Source organism: Camarhynchus parvulus, chromosome 20, assembly GCF_901933205.1.
Source record: "Camarhynchus parvulus chromosome 20, STF_HiC, whole genome shotgun sequence".
Taxonomy (NCBI): domain Eukaryota; kingdom Metazoa; phylum Chordata; class Aves; order Passeriformes; family Thraupidae; genus Camarhynchus; species Camarhynchus parvulus.
This window is the reverse complement of record NC_044590.1, coordinates 4,232,850-4,247,558: the sequence shown is the minus strand read 5'-3', so window position 1 is coordinate 4,247,558 and position 14,709 is coordinate 4,232,850. Positions and strand designations below refer to the sequence as shown.

At 41.0% G+C, this 14,709-nt stretch overlaps 1 protein-coding gene across 3 annotated transcripts in view; it reads right to left on the bottom strand.

Annotated features, from left to right (window-relative positions):
* CDH4 (cadherin 4) overlaps nt 1-14,709 on the bottom strand; it is a 416,711-nt gene that overhangs the window by 231,076 nt on the left and 170,926 nt on the right. The window contains exon 1 of one of the 3 annotated variants that reach the window (XM_030963161.1): nt 8,885-9,006. The exons of the other annotated variants lie outside the window; for them this stretch is intronic. The gene's annotated coding sequence lies outside the window, so the exon portion shown is untranslated. Of the gene's footprint in view, nt 1-8,884; nt 9,007-14,709 lie in introns of those variants that run through there. 3 annotated transcript variants of the gene reach the window in all.

Genomic DNA, 14,709 nt, shown 5'->3' with positions numbered 1-14,709 from the left:
TTTAAATATTGCATCCACATGTCCAGAAAAATCCCATGTGTAAAAGCAGTTTATCTTTAACCCAGGTGCCTCCCATGAGCTGCCTTTGGTTGTGATAAAAATTCAAATCTACACCTGCAGGAAAGCAGGGAGGACAGATTTTGTGTTTGACCTCAACACAGTCACCCACAAGCTAACACTTCTACTTTACGAACCTAACTGCACTTCAACTGCAAAAGAGAAAGATGGAATAATTAAATTTAATTCAGGAATCCAGAACGAGGAACAGAGGGATAAATCTTAATAGGAACATGGGATTAATATCTTAGCATAAATAATAGTCTCAGGAATCGCGTTTTGATGATTCAACAGTTCTGCTATAAATAATTCACATCAATAAAAGAGAGATAACATCAAATTCAGTTGGAACATTGGTTAATCTGAGCATAAAGTGAAGGACTTCACTCAAACTAAAGGACAGCTATAAGTAACTGCTCTGCTGTATGGGAATCAGCACTGAGTATTTTCTGCACATTCACATGCGTTACAAATTGCTTTCCAAAGTTACAGAAGAGTATCTAAGGGGTGAAGAAGGGTAAAAAAGCTGTCAGTGGACACAGCTTAAATGGCAACACTGTGCAACAGAAAATGAGTGCAGGACAAACAAGTCTGCTGGGGGATCCTCGGCATTCAACGTGAGAAATACTTTGTCATTTCTAACTTAGAAAAATATCTGTGTTCACTTGCAAAGTGTAGTGCCAAGGAGAGGATCATAAACTGAGCCCACACATCAGGACTCGCTGGTTGCTCACTTCAGCCTGAATTCATGGGTTCCACCTCGACATCACAGAGAATGGGCCACCCACACTAACAAAACCTCCTTGTTAAAATAATAAAAATATATATTAAATAAGCCATGGAGCAAGAAGTCCAAGGCGGGGGTGGAGGCACAAAGGGACAAATGACTTGTCCAGTCTCATGGAGGGGTTTGGGGTAGGGCTTGGTGTCAGCCAGGTTTCCCAGGTGCCAGGCTTTAACACAGACTGCACGAGTCACCTTCTCCCTGTCCCCGGGCTGGAATGGGACCAGCAGTGGGATCGATATTAATAATGTATCTGAAAGGCTTATTATTTTTCAATGGTGCTCTTCACCCCAGGGAGGTTTCCTGAGCACTTTAACAATTATTTATATATGAGAGTCAGTTTTCCCCAAGAAATGCAGCCATCCCTGTGATCCAAAGTGGCAGCTGTGCTGCAGTGCAAAGCAGGAGTAAAACTGGCTGGGGCCAGAAGCTCAGGGAAGGGACTGCACTGAGTAGGAACTGTGGGAAGTATTTAGGTAACAGACTGCAAGATTTAATTACACAAGTTGGAAGCTGGCCAGCAGGCACGAACAAATGTTTTCAGTGTTGTGTTTAAATATTTTAATTTGCTTTTTTTATAGATGTTACTGTAAAAATAATAAAAAATGGAAAAGGGTACTTGTTAGACAGAGCATTCCCAGCAAATGAAAAAAGTTGGTATTTTTATCCCCAAAACCCTGTAAAATATATAGAAAGTTCAGCTCCTATTGAGATTTCTTTGAAAAGAGACATAGAGGCTTTGCTTAAAACACAAAATACCATCACTGGAAAAACAGTCACCACCATCACTGTCTGCAGCAATTAGGAAGATTTAATTTTTCTTTCTTTAAGCATAATAAAGCCCTCCTTAAGTCAAGGTTGCCTTGAATTCAGTAGATCATGACTCAGACTCTGCGTCCTTACTTCATTCAGTAACTTTGCTTACAAATTTGATTTTTTCTTTCTGCCCAGCTCTTCCAGTGCCTGTTCTTGTGATGAGCTGACACTCAGTGTGTCAGCTCACAGCCCCTCTGTCCTGCCCCACCTGTGTCCCTGCACACACGTGGCAGCAGAGCCAAGGTCACCAAGACATCTGAGATCTTAATTAGCACCGCAGGGCTCTGCGAGCTGCCCAGCCGAGGCTCTGCTCTTCATCACAGCCCTGAAATTACCTTTCATCTCCCAGGCTGATGAAGATCTGAAGCCCTGGATGTGGGCAGCTCCGTGACAGACCATGCATCAAAGGCACCAGCACAGCACCACCATGGCTCACCTTGGAAATCCCTGCTCAAAGCTGGATCTTCCTCCTCCTGGACTAAAAGCTGCTGATTCCTGACAATGCTAGGATGGATTAGGTTGGAAACCTTCTGTGGATTGGTATTAGGGCAATTTGAGATTATAGTGCAGATACCTGCAGTCCTATCTGCACAGAGCACAGAAATATGCAATATTTGGTACATTACGTCTCAATGACAGATGAGGCTGGGATCAAACAATGCTAAGCATGCACAGAGCCCTTTTTACTGACTACTGGGTCAATAACATATAATTATGCACAAATAACATGTGTCAGGGGTGATTGATGGCAGAACAACCCACCCACAAAAGACTTCAAGGTTGGGCCAAATCACGTCCCATAAATGACTTAAGCAATTTGTTTGCTTTCAATTTTTCATCTCACACTCAGCATCACCTTGACATCTGTCTGTCACTTCAGACTCAAAGAACTTCTTTAAGGAAAGCCTTTGTGTGGGGAACTTCATTAGACATCAATGGAATCGTAGCTCTTTAGTCTTTTGAATGTTTTGAACATCTTGGGAACGTGCTTGCAACAATGTGGATGTGCCAGCATAGCAGTCAGAATATACTTTTAGCCACGCATGCCATGGGAAAATTTAGTTTTGCTTGATACTGCACAGTGTTATGATAGTTTTTATTTTCTTAAGAAAATGTAAAGACAATACCTATACTTACAGGAACACATTACCTACTGACAAAACCTAGCTTTTCAAGGTGTTTCGGTATTTTTTTTACTTTTGCTTTTAAAAAAAATCTTTTCCCACAATATTTCATTATGGCCCATTCTGTTTTACTGTTCAGTGCTCGGGCTGTACAAGACTTTGATTACCATAAAGAAGTTATTTTAGTAATCAGAAATAACAACCTACTTGTGTGAGAAGCAACATGAAACACGTGGTGGCTGGTTCCTCAGCAACAGTCCAGGTCACATTTTTCTATGGATTTAGTGCCCATATTATATATATATCCCTAATTCAGCAGCCTTTTCAAACAAATCTTCTGTTTAAAGCAGAAATGCAGAGAATTTTTGTCCAGGATCCCAGTTTTCAGGGTCTGTCACAGCTGAATGTCCTCATGTAACATATCAGAGAGACCCCTCTGCCAGAGGCACATCCCTCATGGCTTCATGATTATATGTTCAACCAGGCTTTAGGTCAGAAGGACAAGCATGGATTTGCAGAAGGACAAACATGGAAGGTTTGGTCAACAAGACTTGCTGGATTTTTTCCCCTCCCACCTGCTTCTTTGAAAAAAAAACTGTGGAAATGAGAAGTAAAGGATGGTGGAGGAACAGAGGAGGGGAAGCAGCAAGAGCAGAGAGCATTCACATCCTCCGTCCCGAGTGCTTCTTGTCCTGCCTCCACCTACCCCAATGCTGCCCCAAAAGACCCAAGGGATGATGAGACACATCTGATCCAGCCAAAGGCATCATTCATTCCCTGGATGTCCTGCTCTCCTTGGACGTCCTGCTCTCCCTGGTGCCACCCCCTGCCCCCTGAGCTGGGACAAGCTCCAGCCACGGATGTGCAGAGTGGGGCTGGGCAGGAACCGGGGCCAGGGCACCACAGAGCCCCCAGCCTCAGCCCCATTCCAGCTCTGCTCCCAACCCTGCTGCAAAAACACTGCTGGGACCACCCCCCATCCCCCCTGGAGTGGTTGTTTACTTCTCCTAATTCAGACCTCAACTATGAAATATTAAGTTGATATTAGGGAGAATACAGAAAAGTCTCTGAAAATAGACCAGTCCTGTAGCCACAGCTTTCACTGTTCTTCATACATTAATCAATAGTTCATATTTAATTAATTAGCACCATATTCACTTGGTGATGAAAGTAGAATTTCCATGAATAGGAAAATAAATTAATGTGAAAATCCAGCTACCAGGCGGTTCTAAAGACTCTCTCCCACTGACTTACATGTGATAATAGATGTCCCATCTTTATATTATTAGGCTTTTTGAGCTTTTTTTAATTTTATTTTTTTAGAGGGAAAAAAAAAGACAGTTCTCCCCCCCCCCCCCCCAGCTGGGCAAGAAATATCTTAAGCTTTTATTGCAGCAAAGCCACTTGTCTGGTTTGGTTCGATGGTATCAGCAATCTGTGGATCAGCACTGACTTAGGAGCACACTTAGGATGCATCAGAACTGCTCCAGACAGCACTCGAGTCTGGAAGTACAGAACATTTACCAATTAGAGAACCAACCCAAAGCATTTATTTCCAACCAGAAATTTAATAAACTGCTCATATACTATGGAGTAAACACCTCTACTGCTGCTGAGCAGTATGTTTAATATTCAGAATCTATCTGCAGCGTTATCATGTTCTCTTCATTAGAGCATCCGTTTTGTTAATTAGCATTTGCTCATGTGAGTAGTCCCCTTGACTTTAATTGATCCATTTTCATGAATACGCAGAACATAATTTTATAGTTAAAGAATTCAGTTCCTGGTGAATGCAACAGCCGCTGTTCTCAAAGTTTAATTCTTAGCATAATAAGAAGTAAAAATGAGTACAACACTTTTCATCAGATAGAAGAGAAATGTGTGTAAGGCAACAGTGGAGACAAGAACGAGTCCAAGACAAGATACCTGGCTATCAAATCCATTCTCCCTGCTCCCTCACCACAGCAAAAAGAAAAGGCTGGTGAGAAACACAAAAGACTTGGCTGGAGAGAAAGTTGTACCTATTATAATGGCAACTCCTTCACTAGCAGTGCTTGTGTTTTCTGAAAGGCCAAGAAGCCATCTGCCCTTACATGTTTGGAGTTAACAGACCACGAGATGGTGTGCTGAGAACTGAGGTTTTAGAAGAAAGAGAAACAGCACAAGCCCCATCTGTTTCCCAAGGATTTGTTCTCAAGCTCTCACTTCACATATCTGCTCTGTGCTTACAGCTGAACCTTCTTGTTTATACTCCTTTTTATTCTTCTAACTAAAGGCATCAAAATGGATTAAGGATTTTATTTTAAAGCATCCTGAACAGTACGATGGTTCGGTAAGACTGTTGTAGCTGAAATTTGGGAGCTTTCTTTAGGATGGTAATTAAAGATGGAAGCAGTGGTTTTCTTTCAGAACTCCTTATCACATTTCAAGAATATCAGATTATAGATGTAAACAGAGATAAGAATTTGGGTCACGGTGAACTCCTCCAGGCTGGCAGAGTGGGGGTGGGCACTATATTGCCTCCATTTGTATAAACTCCTCAGAGCCCTGGCTGAAAGTTGTTCCCATTTCACCTCAGGCTTTATGTCTTTAATTTTATCCTTAATCCAGAGTCTGAGGACACAGAGCATGAGATCACCAATAAATCTTTAGGTTTATAAACTAAAAAGAAGTCACTTTAAGTAATTCAGAGAGAATTAATATGTTTCAGGAAGCAAGTCGATTTAGTGGGCTAATTGCTGTGTATATTTTTTTAGAGGCCACCTTTGAAAAGGTGCCTGCAATCGCCAGGTGCCCTTCAGAGCTTTCTCATGTGACTGATTAGAGCCACAAATCTAATGGGCTGCAAAACCAGGAATGAGAAATGCTGCTCTTTCAGGTGAACTGCTTACTCTGTGACCTTGCCATTCCTCCATTTTCATATACAAGTGAACATTCTTCTAACAACGTTCAGCAAATGTCTAAAGGGACAGAGCTGAAGTTATGTGAAATTGAAAAATAGAGGCCCCTTCAGACAGCACCTGCATCTAATCTGGATAATCCAATAAAATATCACCCCTTTTTTCCAGAAAGGCATTTGTTCCCCAAGAGACTCACATCAGCTCTGGTGAGACAGCTGACCCAACAGCTGAAACAGCACAAACATTATGTGAAACACCCTTCTCCAATACACCAGGATTTGGATGCTTTAAAACTATTCCAAATCCCTATGAAGAGAAGAAAAGGAGAAAGCAATCTAACATGTCTTTGAAGATTCACTACAAAGTTATTTCCCTTAGTTTGGTAAGGAGGTAACTAGCAGACCAAACCAGAAAAACATTCCTTTCATGTGACACAGATGGATGACCTACCAATTCTGTCACAGACTACATTATGCTTTGATATATTAACTGTAACATAATATTTATCAGCTAGTGCTACAAATTGCTTTGAAGATGAAAAGCCCCACAAACCAGGTCTGGGTGGTTTTGAACACAATTTAAAATATGTGTTTTGAAAACATTAGTTCCTCAAATGAAATCTATTAAAAAAAAAAAGCCTGGCAGGGTGGCATTACAGGAACTTTGGGGGTGAAGGTATAGGGATGGAATTATATATTTATCTGCATTAATTAGCAGATATTATCTAATGCATGTGCTCCACCACCTCTTGACCTGGCGAAGTCCCATTGACCACGTTATAGAGAAAAATCCTATGGATGGGCACTGCTCAGTCACATGCGGGGCACAGCACCCCTTGGTACTTTGCAGGGTCTTAACCTGCAGCACAGAGAAGCTGGAAAACACAGCCCTTGGCTCTATGTGCAAGACACAATTAGGATTATTGTTTATTACTACATTCATCATAGAATACAAAGTAACATCCCATTACTTGCCCTTCAGGACTCAAACACTTTAATTGACAAAGTCTTTTACCACAGAACTCTGGTAAAGCACAAAGTATTCACTGAGTCAGAGAGAAAAATAGCAAAACACAGGAAATTATTTATATAGCCAATAAAGGAAATCAATTAATTCAATGAGACAGAAGATGGTAAATTACCATGTGAGTTGATGTAGCCTCTGGTTATTATCAATAGCCTTTGAGTAACTGCCTTTGCTCCTGCTGGAGGAGGATGTCACAGGATGTGCTCTATATAATTCAGACACTTTGCAGTCTGCATCATAAACATATTGATTACATCAGTTAGGGGTCAGGTAGGCAGACAATAAATCATTGTTTATCTGGCATATTTAGTCCATTGCTTTTGATAACTCCATGAAGGGTTTCCAAATCTCACATGCAGTAATTTTACCTGGATGTGTACAGCATGCACTTCATTTTTTTGGACACCAATTATTCATTCTTGCTGATTTCTCTTTTTTCTTTCATTATCAATGGAGCCAGACTTCATGGTGTCACCGATGGGGAGGGAGAAGAAGAGGGGAGTGCAGATGTTGCAATCAACTTTATGCTGATGAAGATTTCCTTATGAAATAGGGAAATTATGAAGTCTGAGAAGCTGCTTTGGCAGGTAGCAAAGTGGATGACCAAAGTCAGTGTGAAATTTGGATTACAAATGAATACACAAAAGGAAGTGGCAGCTGCGGGAGGGAAAGCAGAATTACAGTGAGCTGAAGAACAGGAGAGGGAAAAGTTGAGCTTGCAAAAGTGGTTCTCCAGCTGGAACACTAAAGACAGATCTGGTGGCAAAGTGAAGACTTCCAGGAATATTCAGCCCTTACAGAACTGAGCTTTGCATTGCTGTTTTCTTCCCAATCACAGGAGGGATATATCGTTTCAATGAAAAGATGACACATGTTCCCTTTCTGTAATACCCAAGCATGGAGTTCCTCCATGCCAATTCCCTTTCTCATGCAGGGAGTTTTTGTATTTTCTCATTCACATTTTCCTCAATTTTTGGAATATCTTCCTTTATCACTGCTGAAGAAAACAATCTAGGGAAGCAGAAATGAAAAGAAATGCCTGTGAGAGAGAGTACAGAAGAGGAGAGCTGTTTTTGGCCTCTCAGGTTTTGGTTTTGCTGGCATTCATGAAAGATAAAAGGTTTTTAAAAGAATCTTCATCAAACTTACAAGGCATGAGCAGCTAAAGGAGCTGACAGTGCTGGGCTGTACCCACATCCCTACCAGTGGGACCTGCATGAGCTTGCACACACCCTTCTGCCTCAGTTTCTCCAAGTGTAACATAACTGCACCAATCTTGACTTCCTGGAATGCCTCATTGCCTCAGTACCTACTCATGGAAAATACAATTACAAGAGCTGAGTGTAATTATCAGTTCCTGAGCAGTCTCTGGAAGGTGGTGAGGTCAATCAGCTGACTCAGTAATGAAAAGCCAGTTTTCCTCCTCAAGATGTTAGAGGAAATTGTTACCTGAAACACTGAGGATGTGAACTCAGCTTAGGATGGAATTCAGCTCTCCAGAATTCCAATTTCTGGCCCATTTTTAGGCACTCAAAAACAACTGCATTTCCAAGCCAGCTTCTCCCACAAAAGATCCCAACATTTGCACAAAGGTTCTAAAAGTCCCCCAACTCTGCTTCACTGCTGAGAAGGGGAACTCAGATTCTGGAGAAACCTTCCATCCTTTGTGAGCACCACAGAGCTGAGTTCTGCATCTGAACCTGAGTATTTCCACATGGAAAAAAGGCAGCACATGCCAAAAAGCTCCATTCTTGCTCCAGAAAAAAGCCCGAGTACATGACAAATGAGCATGGAGACATGTGGCCTCCTCCTGTACCTGTTTTAATCCTACAGGCCAACTCTGCTCAGGGAAAGCTCTAACCACAAAAATTAATTCTCACAAAAAGACCCAACGAAGATCCCAGGGCAAAAAAAAAGTGCTTTTTTTGTTTGGTGGGTTCTGTTTTTTTTTTTTTTGAAACCACAGTGTCTGCAGGGTCTTATTTCAGCAGGAAAGTGTTTTTACCCTGGAAGGGAAATGTAGTCTGGGGAAGGGAGCAGCATTTAGTCACTGTCTGGGTGTGCAGGATACGTGCGTGCCCATGCAAGTGTGTAAATCTGATGCTGTCAGCAAAACTTGCTGTCTCCTGACAGACACCCCGTGCAGCCTTCAAAACTCCTACAGTCAATCCTCTCACCTGTCAGCCTGAAAGATAACCTGGAGTGCTCTTCCCTTCTCTTCTTCCACGAAAACACCAGCAGAGGTACAGTTCTGTCACTTGGAAATATGAAGATTCGGGACTTTCCAGCACAGCCTCTCTCCGAGGGGTTATTTCAAACATTTTTATCTTCCAGCTCACTTAAAACTCTAACAAATAAAACTAAATGATGGTGTTAATTTTATCTGCTGCTCCATGTACTGCTGCAGTGCTCAGTCTTCCACTGCGGTCCAGCCTCCAGCGGAGCTGGAGCAGCAGGCCCTGGCTGGCTTTACAAGATGCCTCAGCTAATAATCTGTCAATTTATCTTCCTCCACTGCTCTCTTCTGCTTTCCACGGGGGGTAACAAAAAATGTTCCCGAAGGTTTTTTTATTTTAATTTTTTTAGGCTGCATACGTATGTCTATATAATTATCAAAGCATCACTTAACGTTGGCTAAGACAGATCGTGTCATTGAACAATTCATTTTCAGTGCTGCAGCCTGCTATGACTGGGCCTTTTGGCATAATTGAATCCAGACTACTGCTGTCAAAACAGGGAATTTATGAATAATAAATTGATTGTAGCCAGCAAAGCTAAGTCTGAAAGATAGCGGGTTATGTCAAGGAATAAGAAGAAATTTAAAAACACAATAAAGATTAATTTAGAATCAAACCTGCAATGCTTCCACAGTGGACAATAAAAGCAAATAAAACTGTCGTTCTTCTATGACATAACTTACAGTGCCACAAAGTGCCTGAGCTCACAGACAGAAGTAAGTGAAGAAAAAACACATGCACACCTAAAATGTTAGTGCAAACATAAGATGCAACATAATAATTCAACACTGTGGATGTTGACATAGCCCTGATGGTTTCTGGGTTGGTTTATCACAGTTTACAGAAGAGGTAATGGGTTTTATTAGATCGACTGATATGCAGAACAGCAGCAGGCAAGTGTTCTGTCATGGCACGTGTTTGTGAGGTGTCTGAACTTCAAACAAGCACAGTTCAAGGCTTCCGTGCCAACAAAAGGCAAAAATAGATACAAAGGAACTCCACCCAGCAAAGAAACAGCCAGAATTAATGGCCATGACTGAAGGCAGAAAATAAGCTGTAGGGTGCGACTGTCTTTACAGCAAAGGCACTTAGGAGATGGAACAAAGGGTCACAAGGAGGAACACGATCCCTATCCCACCGCTTTGAAATCATGATGAGCTGCCTGTCTGCAAAGAGAATTTTAACTGCACAGAAGTTTCAGGAGCAACAGAGTCATGGGGTAAAATCCTGCAGCCTGTGATCTGTACAAGTCACTCGGTGACCTCCCAGCCTCTCAGGGCCTTGGGCTGTGTTAATCTCTGCCTGTCCTGTGACCACCCAGGGCTGTGCCAGTCCTGGCTCCACATGCAGTTCATCTGCTGAGAGGAGCTAATTAAATCAGCACTGCTGGTTCAAAGAGAGGACTCCAGCAATTTCTGCTAATCTCCTTTTACTCCTGTTTTCTGGGAAATTGTTCTCTCTTTGACTTTCTCTAGCTCCTGTCTGATCATAGACGTCACAACCCCACTAAGCTTCCATAACTCTTTGTTTCTGGATCCCTCTTGAATTCAGAACTGGTCTGATTTGATGATCTTCAGCATTGCTTCAACCATTGTGGATGAGAGTCTACCAGGGCAAGCACCTGCCCAAACCTCCAGCTTTCAACACTTGCTCTGCAGGTGCTGCCCCAACTCCCTGCACATCACCTGCAGGTCAGACCACAGGAGTGGCAGGCATGGACTAATAGGAGCAGATGGTCCTGCAGCTTAATGGCTCCCAGGGAGCCAATGGACTCGATGAAGTAATCATTAGCAACACATCATGTTGGTTTCATGACAAACTGTCCTCCAGGAATGTAGAGTTAACACAGGATCGAGACCTCTCTTCAGAAGTTTGCCATTAACAGCTGGTCAATTATTCTACTTTTAAATAAAATGAGTAGTCATAGCTGAACTCAGTTTACAGACACACAGAAAATTCCACAACTGCCTCAAATTCATCCTTCATTTAAAACAAAAATTTCAAATAAGCTGAACAAGAAAAATAATGGTATGACCTGGAGCCACCCTCTTTCATGCAGTAAATTGAAAGTAACCACTTCCAACTCAGTGGATTTATGAAGACGGGTGCTAAAATAAGGAGAAAGCTGTTGGGATGAGGTCTTCTCTGGCAACATTCTGAATAAACATTACTGACTTTTGAGGTGGGATGTGTCCTGATGTCTAATAATATCCAGGTTTCCAGCCCAGCCTGGATTCACTGCAGTCACATCTGCAAAGCTCTGTACAAACCCAGAACACCTAAAAGCTCTACATTTAAGCTGTGAATTTGAAAAAACCCCAAAAACTAACCAAAAAACCAATGCCACCATCTGCCAGTAAATGAAACCATGTGTTTATTGGCAAGATTTTCAATAAGGAAATGGTTCTCAGGACAAGACTGATTCTGATGACAAGATATAGTAATTGGGGCAAAAAGATAAACTTTGAGTCATTGCATTGGCTACCAGCCTGAAAACATTGGTGGTCAATTTGAAGGGCAAAAGTCACCATTTCAGGGCAGTGAAAATGGTAGAGGCTTTTTGCAAACCTCTGTTGACTTTGCTAAGAGCACAAACTCTCAAAAAAGGAGATAGAAAACCTATCCATACATTTAAATGGGTGTCTATATTCAGAAAAGAATTGCTCTGTGCCCTGACCTCTTATCATAGCTGGTCTTATCATATTCTTTTTCAATGTTATTGAGTGATTCTATCATTATTAATAAGACATGTTGATATGACATTAATAAGACAAGCTAAGTTCTCCCCCACAGCCTGACAGAATACAAAGTAGCTGATAGGCTTATGTTCTTCCAGAACTGATGGATTTTCTTATTCCCAAGTCTTTCCCCTGCCAGCTGCTCTCCCTTCTCATCTAAGGGGCCTGGAGAGAAGCAGGACAGCGTGGATGGGGGATGGAATCAGACGTTGCACAAATTTATCTTTGCCCACCTGGCCCCCCTCTTCCCTTCCACCCACCCTGAACATCAGGACCAGGGATCCCACGAAGATCTCTGTCACACTCCCCCCTCAGCAGACTCTCTCTAACACACATATGTTTGACTTCACTGCAGAAGTTGCCAGGGAACCCAGCCATGATGGAAAAGCAAATCTATTCAGGAGGAGGAATGACGCCTTCTCAAGGAAGGACTGAAATAGTATTAACACTGGGTGCACTTCCACCATCTTCTAGAGGAGGATATTAAAAGTGCTCTGCAAATCAACAGCCTGCAACATCTCTCTTGGATGGTTAAGTACTCTTAATTTTCAAGGTCAAGCCTCACAAAGATATCACAAAGACAAAAACTATAAAATAGTCAAGAAAGTCTCTCCCATGCAGTAGACTGCAATTTATTTTTTTCCCTTTTTTTAAAGTCCTGTTTTGGGGTGAGCCTCAAATTTACAGTCAACAACAACAGAGAGAGACACTTTCAAGGAAATATTTCAAGGAACATCTATTCTTCTCAGAACCAGTGAAAAGGTCCAGATGAAATCTTATTTTGCATAATGGAATGCTCATCACATCTCAGCCTTTAATGCTCTGCAGCTCTGGATGATGCTGGTCAAATTTTACCCTCCTTCACACTACAATAAATCTAGACTAAATCCACTGATTTAGCTGGAATTACTCACGTTTCAAGCTCATCTCCTAGAGCATGAAAATGTTATTTGTGGTAAAATGAGTTATTGTATTTTTCTCTCCATTAACATTGATGTGTTTCATGCAGCAAGTACTGGACGTAGTCACTGTGTCCACCACCGCTGATGAGGGAAATCAGTAGAAGATCAGAACTTAATTGTTAAATGTTCTTGCAGATTGTCAGAAAATTAATGGCACACTGTGGGCCATGTAGTGCATGCCTTGGAAATCTCAGTGCAAGTTCCCAGCTCATTTAAATAATTTCAGTTTATACATTTAATTTGCTTTTTATGCAGACATTTAATTTGCTTTTGTTTTGTTTTTTAAAGAAAAACACCACGTATTAGGAATCTTTATGCACGCACATGTACATACACAATTTCCAAGAAAGTGCTATTTTCAAGCAAATTATATGAAATGTAAAATTAACAAAATGCAAATAATATAAACAATCTAAATTAAATATTAAAACAATGCTATATTTGAATGACTGGATTTTATTTTCATAAGAAGCTAAACTATAAAGCATTCTTACCAATGCAACACCCAGCTGTTTGGTGTTTAGCAGTGGAATAACATTATTCTAGTGCAGCTGCTGTTATTGTTTGCTGTATTTCTGCCAACTCGTGGAAGCCAGAGATGTTCGTCTCGCAGAGAGGGACAGCTCTGATGAAAGCTCCAGTTTGACAGATGCTCCCATCAACAACTTTGTTCCTCTGATTGACTACACGGTATTTTAGGCAAATTAACCTGTCCAAAAAAATTCTTTATTGCTATGCTGGTGGCACAGATGGAAATATGAACTTGACAATTCTGGGTACTGGCTTAGCAATTAACTGAGATGTTTCAATAGACTAATGAACTTTCATTCAAAGCATGCTCCCTGTCAGGAGAAGAGACAGGCTGTTGTTTGAGGAAGTGTTACAGAATGTCAAATAGATCTTGACAGTGATGCTACTATGAAATCTGAAATATTAGAAAGGCACAGAAAGGAAGTCATTTAACACCTTTATAATCTCGGGTGATCTGAGACGAATCTTTATTATCAAAGTCTGAAACTCTATCGCATTTTACAGTCCTTTTGCTGTAATTCACACCCTGGATAATAACAGTTCTCAGTCACTACAGCTGCTCCATTTTGAATGGTCACCCGTTATAGAAGAGGAAAGAAAAAATCAAGTCATCATTCTTCTGTTTTATGAAGATGTTAACATCCCACTAAATAATCATCTAAGAAACTATTACAGGAAACCCAAATTATCTGAAATAGTGTGGATAAAAGGAGAGCTATTCATAATAAGTGTATACAGATAAATATTAAAAGGATTTATTTGCTTGGGGAGAAATGAATGGAAGGTTCTAGGGTAGGCTGAAAAACCACACAGAAATTACTTAAAAACATGCATTTGATAAACTGAATTGCCATTTCTGGGATCCAGCTTACACAGTGCATGTAGTGCTCTTCATGCAGGAACAGTGGACAAATCTCATCCTTGATGGCCTAATTCCTGCACATTTCCAGGATGGGGGACAGCAGGAGCAGGCTAGAGAGAAACATTTTGCTAGGTCAGAACTGAAAATCTGATGGTTCTCCCTGCTATATTTTTCAATCCAATTTATTCAACACAGGTAATCTATTCTTTAATTTTTTGACAGCTGCATTTTATTCCTTTTGTTGGGGAGGAGCTAAACCAACTACAGTCAGGTACCTTATTCTAGGTAAAAATGTGCACCATGACAAAATATAATCCACTCTTCTCTACACACCTCGTAAACAGCTTGAATCTCATAATAAAATATTAAAGCTTAATATTGCAGTTGGTTCCTTCTGAGTGTCAAGACTTGGAGTAGCCCCAAGCATGTCAAACACGCATTGGAAATGCTACATTTTTAAAGCAAGGCAACGTGTTAACTTATATTCTGCAATATTCAGTCTAAAAACCTTTGAACAGTTTGTAAAAGTCTTGAAACCATTAACTACTTGATGACCTAATAGCACTAAAATGACCATTAAACTTTAGAGTGGGCTTTTAGAAAAGTCATCAATAAATAAAATAATATGAAAATACTGCTCTGCTGCTATATTTAATCCTACAACTGGAAAAT